Below are 6,693 nucleotides of genomic sequence, written 5' to 3'. Positions count from 1 at the left end.
AATCTGACTAGTATACATGAGGACAGACACAGGTTCAATCCCTGCCTTCACTCACTGGGTTAAGGATCTCGTGTAACTGTGGCTGTGGTGTAGGCCGGCAGCTGTAGCTCTGATTTGACCCCTAGCCTGGGAACCTCCATTTGCTGTGGGTGTGGCCCTTAAAAAAAAGAGAGAGAGAGAATCACAGTCCTGATTCAAGTTTCGTTAGAACAGTGATTAGTGCTCTAAATCAGAAAAGTGGGGTAACAAAATGGAGTATAAGTGGGGGATTTAAATGCACCTGAAGAGATAAATAAATAAATGGCCCTGAATTCCTTGCTCAGCCCTCAGGAGCAGATCCCACAGAGATAAATTTTGGAGTATCCTGTCCCCACTCTCCCCCCTCCTTTGCAAGAATCCAGACTTGCTTCCTCCCACAGACATGTTTCCCTTTCCAGACCTCTTTGGGGCCCTACCCAGGAGTTTCTTTTTCTTTCTTTCTTTTTTTTTCAGGGCTACACCTGCAGCATATGGAAGTTCCCAGACTAGGAATTGAATCGGAGCTGCAGCTGCCAGCCTACTCTACAGCCCCAGCAATGAGTGATCCAAGCCACATCTTCGACCTACACCACAGCTCACTGCAATGCTGGATCCTTAACCCACTAAGCAGGGCCAGGGATGGAACCAGCATCCTCATAGATACTAGTTGTGAAAGCCTATGTTCACACAAACACTTGTACATGAACGTTCATAGCAGCATTATTCATAGTGGCCAAAAAGTGGAAGCAAGCCAGATGTCCCTCAACCAATGAATGGATTTTTTTTTTCTTTTTTGGCTGCCCTGCAGCATATAGAGTTTCCAGGCCATGGATCAGATCTGAGCCACACTTGCAACCTACACCACAGCTGAAAGCAACACCAGATCCTTTAACCCATTGTGCCAGGCGGGGTATTGAACCTGCATCCTGGCACTGCAGAAATGACACTGGTCCCATTTCACTACAGTTGCAACTCCATGAATGGATTATTGATTGATTGATTGATTGATCGATTTTGCTTTTTAGGGCTGCACCTGCATCATATGGAGGTTCCCAGGCTAGGGATCAAATCGGAGCTGTAGCCTCTGGCCTATGCCATAGCCACAGCAATAGCAACACCAGATCTGAGCCACATCTGTGACCTACCCCATAGCTCACAACAACACCAGATCCTTAACCCACTGAGGGAGGCCAGGGATTGAACCCACAACCTCATGGTTCCTAGTCAAATTCGTTTCCGCTGTGCCATGACGGGAACTCCCTCCCCATGAATGGATTTTTAAAATGTGGTATGTCTATACAATATGTTATTCAGCCAGAAAAAGTAATGAACAGGCTAACAACGTGGATAAATCTTGAAAGCATCATACTGAGTGAAAGAAGCCAGAAAAAAAAGGCCGCAAAGTCTATTATTGCATTTATATAAAATGTCCAGAATAGGCAAATTGATAGAAACAACAAGTAGATTAGTGGTTGTCTGGGCTGGGGGAGTAGGAAAATTGGGGGATAATGCTAAAGAATATGGGGTGCCTTTCTAGGGTATCAAAAATATCTAAAATCAATTGTGGTGTTTGCCCAACTCTGTGTACAACATTGCACAATATTCTAAAAACCATTGAATTGTACATGTTAAATGGGTGAGTTGTATGGTATGTGAATTATGTCTGAATAAAACAGTTATCAAAAAGAAGAAAGAGGAATTCCCATTGTGGTTCAGTGGTAACAAACCCAACTAGTATCTACACGGACCCGGGTTTGATCCCTGGCCCCGTTCAGTGGGCTAAAGATCTGGTGCCATGAGCTGCTGTGTAGGTCACAGATACAGCTCAGATCCCGTGTAGCTGTGTCTGTGGTGTAGGCTGGCAGCTGTGGCTCCAATTCCACCCCTAGCCTGAGAACTTTCCTATGCTGCAGGTGGGGCCCTAAAAAGGAAAAAAACAACAACAAAAAACAGAAAAGGCAGAGGGGGAGGGAGAAGGGGAGGAAGAGGGGAGAAGGGAGGAGATGATGCACATTAGAATTGAATAGTGCTGGGCACAAGCCAGCCCTCAGCCTATTGTTATCTTGGAATAAAAGGGATCCTGAGTTCTTACTTTTTGCAACTTGTAACCCCTACCTGCCCTGTGAAAGTTTGCCAGAATTTTTTAGGAATGGCCAGAGCTTGTGATAAGTAAAGTCACAGAAGTTGGAACATTTTCAAACTCCTTTCTGCCGAAGGACACTGTGGCCCTCGAAGGTGACAGTGTCTTCTGTAAATGGTACCCCGTCACCCTGGGGCTAGTGAAATTGGTGGTACCATTAACGGGAATTTTTTTAGCAGAAGTGTCCATTCCCTTGTTTCATCAAACTCCTTCCCTTTTCTTATCTCATGAGATCCTTACAGCATAAGAAAGCCCCATCACCTACAAACGCCATGTAAACTGAGGAAACAAGCCCACAGGGAGAGGGGCCAGCAATTTTCAAATGGTGGACATCGCTCCTGCCAGTAGAAGTTGGTGCCCAGAGGGTGGGGTCTCATTTGAGAGGGTCTGACTCGGGGCAGTCTCCTGGGGGCAAAGGGTGGCTGAGGTGGGGTGAGTCAAGTTTCTAGCAGCTGAGGGAGTATCAGAAGTGGGACTCAGGGCTGGGATGGGGGGGTGGAGATGAAAGACAAAAGGCTTAGGGTCCCAGCTGCCAAGCCAGACTTTCATCCAAAGATGCTGACTGGGCTCAGATCCCGAGTTGTCATGGCTGTGGTGTAGGCTGGCAGCTGTAGTTCTTATTCGACCCCTAGCCTGAGAACTTCCACATGCTGTGGGTGTGGCCCTAAAAAGCAAAATAAAACAACAAACAAAGATGCTGACCGAGCGAGTTACCATTGTGGTGCAGCGGAAACGAAACTGACTAGGCACCATGAGGTTGCAGGTTCGATCCCTGGCCTCCCTCAGCTGGTTAAGGATCCGGCGTTGCCATGAGCTGTGGTATAGGTCACAGACGTGGCTCAGACCTGGCGTTGCTGTGGCTGTGGCGTAGGCCAGCAGCTACAGCTCTGAATCAACTACCAGCCTGGGAAACTCCATATGCAGTGGGCGCAACTCTAAAAAGACAAAAGACAAAAAAAAAAAAAAAAAAAAAAGATGCTGACCAAGAGAAGTCCCCAAATAGCCCCAGGCTGACTCTCTGGCTGGCTGTGCACACAGCAGGGAATGTGAGCTCTAGGAAAGCTGAGAAGGGTGTCCATTCCCTGGTGGCACCAGGCCCAGGCCATTCCTCTCCCCACAGTGATGACTTGAGGCTCCAGCCTCCAAGGTCTCCTGCCTGCCGTGGAAGGTCAGCCCCATCTGAGAACACAAGGACACTCAGTGGCTGCGTCCCCACTTCCTTCAGCTGGGGCTGGCTTTCTCTGAACATCTCTCTTCAGATCTGTGGAGAAGTGGAAACTCTTATTCATTGCTGGTGGGAATGGTCAGCCGCTTTGGAAAAGAGTTTGGCAGCTTCTCAAAGCATAACATACTCTTACCATGAGATCCAGCAGTCAAACTCCTAGTGTGTACCCAAAGAAGTTGAAACACCCATGTCCACACAAAACCTGCACACGGATGTTTATTGATAATTGCCAAAACTTGGAGGCATCCGAGATGCCCTTCAGGAGTTCCTGCTGTGGTGCAGTGTGTTAAGGATCCGGCTTGCCTCTGTGGAGGTTCGATCCCTTGCCCGGCACAGTGGGTTAAAGGATACAATGTTGCTGCAGTTGCAGCTTAGGTCACAGCTCTGGCTTAGAGACCATCCCTGCCCAGAACCTCCATATGCCACGGGTGAGGCCAAAAAAGAAAAAAAAAAAAAAAAGCCCTTCAGTGGGTGAATGGATAAATAAACTATAGCACATCCAGATCATATTATAATATTGCTCAGTGCTAAAAAAGAAATGAGCTTTCAAATCATGAAAAGACATGGAAGAACCTTAAATGTTTGTTACTAAGTGAAAGAAGCCAATCTGAAAAGGCTACATACTGCATGATGCCAACAGCATGCAGCAAAATTATGGAGACACTAAGATCAGTGGTTGCTAGGGGTTGGGTGGAGGGAGGGATGAACAAGCAGAGCAGGGAGAATTTCTAGGACAGTAAAGCTACTCTGTGTGATACTGTGATGGTGGATACATGTCCTTGTGCATTTGCTCAAATCCATAGACCGAATACCATCAAGAGGGAAACTTCAGTGTAAACTGGACTCTGGGTGATAAGAATGCGTCCATGTAGGCTCGGTCTGTTGTAACAAATGTCCCACTCTGGTGGAGATGTTGATGGCGGGGCTGGTGCGGGGCAGGGATCCGGGGTTGTTGGGGAGTTCTGGGGGGAGGAGCAGGAGGAGAACAATATGGGAACTCTTTGTACTTTTCTGCTCAGTCTTGCTGTGAACCTAAAACTGCTCTAAAAAAATAAAGTCTATTTTAAAAATCTACTTCAAACCCTCCAGAACTCTCTCAGGATGGAGGATTTGCCCTCTATGGAGTGACAGGACTGGAGATTTGAGGGTTAGACAGACCTGCGTTCAGTTTCTTTCTCGGTGGCTTCCCAGGCCTGTCACTCCTTTTCTCTAAGCACTTCTCTCCTAAAATAAGATCCTCCATCTCACGGTCGCTCTAAGGATTAAATGAGATAGTTTAAATATGGAAAGGAGTTCCTGTTGTGGCCTAGTGGGTTAAGAACCTGACTAGTATCCATGAGGATGTGGGTTCCATCCCTGGCCTTGCTCAGTGGGTTAAGGATCCAGCTTAGGTCGCAGATGCAGCTTAAATCTGGTGTTAGGCTGACAGCTGCAGCTCTGACTCGACCCCTAGCCCAGGAACTTCCATGTGCAGTAGGTACAGCTCTATAAAAACAAAAACAAACAAAGCAACACCCAAACCAAACATGGACATAATTTTTTTTTCCTGTTTTTGGAAGAAAGACAAATGTTTTGTGGAAAACTCAAAAGAGAATTTTACAATGATAAAATTCACCATAATTCCATCCCAAACTGGGATAAGGCATAAACTCAGCCCCTGAGGGAGCAGGTTCTCAAGAACCATTGTTTGCCAGCCATTTGATTCTCACCATCACCTCAAGAAGTTGGGAAGATACTGTGTCCCCATCTTGCAGTTGAGAAACTGAAGTTTAGAAGGGTTAAGTGAAATTGCCCACCCAATGAGGAGCCTTCTAATCTACTGCTTTTCCTCTGAGCCAGGCTACCTATCAGACGGAGTCTGGTGCAAATCACAGCTCCATTTTTAATCACTGTGTGATGTTGGGTAAATGAATTCACCTCTCTGAGCCTCATTTTTTTCATGTGTGAAACAGCATAATGGTACATAATTTGTAGGATTGTAAGAAGAAAAAGACAAGTTTTCCACAAGGAGAATAAAACGGACAAGTTTTCATTTTTGTTTTTTGTCTTTTTAGGGCCGGCAGCATATGGAGATTCCCAGGCTAGGGGTAGAATGGGAGTGATAGCCGCTGGCCTACACCACAGCCACAGCAACACCGAGGAACTTTAACCCACTGAGCAAGGTCAGGGATTGAACCCGGGTCCTCATGGATAATAGTTGGGTTCGTTAAACACTGGGCCATGACGGAAACTCCAAAAAGGACAAGTTTTTAAAGCTAGCATCATGGGACCCTTGAGTCCAGAGCTAAATACTGAATAAATATTAGTTGTGGGTGGGTGGAGGCATGAAGCCCTGGATTCAAGGCCTAGCTCTGCCTTTTAGAGCTGTGCAGCCTTGGAAAAGTCACTTCTCCTCTTTGGGCCTCAGTTTCCTCACCTGTAAAACGGAAATAATTAGAAGACCCCCCCCCCACATAAGGGTGTTAAGAGCCCTTAACAGAGTAAGTCCTCAGTACATAGTAGCTATTAATCATATGAGAATAAATAATTATAGCATGTAACACTGGTAGTTTGGTAAATAGAAAAAGCCTTGGTAAAATCCTCAGGCTAAAGAGTTGGGAAAAAACCTTTCCACCCCAGGGAGGGAAAAGCCACAGGGTACCACAGTTCAAAAGTAGAAAATGGAGCAGCTGTTTGGGAGCCCCCAGGGGCAATTTCACCTTGACCCACAAAACTGAAAAGGGGTGTGTCTTCCTGTGCAGATAAGGATCAGAAGAACAAAGCTTGCTATTAATTAAGTCTTGCCTATTTTAAGTTTATGGAATACTTTTTCCCCTTTAAAGATAAGCTCACAATAATAAAAGTTCAAAAGGTAAACACAGAGACGGGGTGGGGGCCAGCCCTGGCTTTGGCTCAGCCCCCACCCCTACTGCCAGCCCTTGGTCTTGGGGGTGGGTAGTCTGGTCCCAAAGCCAAGTTTCTCTGCCCAGGTCCTCCAGGAGTTAGACAGCACGGGGACTGGAGCCATCCAGAAAGGCAGGGAACAAGCCCATGGACTTTCCTGGTTCTGGCCCTAAGGAGGCAACTTGAACCAACAGAAACCTGGCTGGGTCTCCAGCTTCAGGGGAGGGAGAATGGACTTGGCTTTTCTTGACTTCCCCCAGGAGGATATGAATCACAGGGAAGTCGCCTAGTGCAAGGACAGAAAAAGCAAGTGCCTTCCCATCTGGGTGGCCTTGGGCAAGTCACTTCCTTTCTGCATTTTGGTTTCCTCACCTGGAAATGAGATGGGAGAACCTTCAACCTCCCAGGGATGGGATGAGGATTGTAT

Source organism: Sus scrofa, chromosome 14 (genome assembly GCF_054392235.1).
Source record: "Sus scrofa isolate SSC_HxYL_T2T_F1_AM1 chromosome 14, Sscrofa_HxYL_maternal_Yorkshire_Landrace_v2.0, whole genome shotgun sequence".
In the NCBI taxonomy this organism is placed as follows: domain Eukaryota; kingdom Metazoa; phylum Chordata; class Mammalia; order Artiodactyla; family Suidae; genus Sus; species Sus scrofa.
This window is presented reverse-complemented; position numbering follows the sequence as displayed.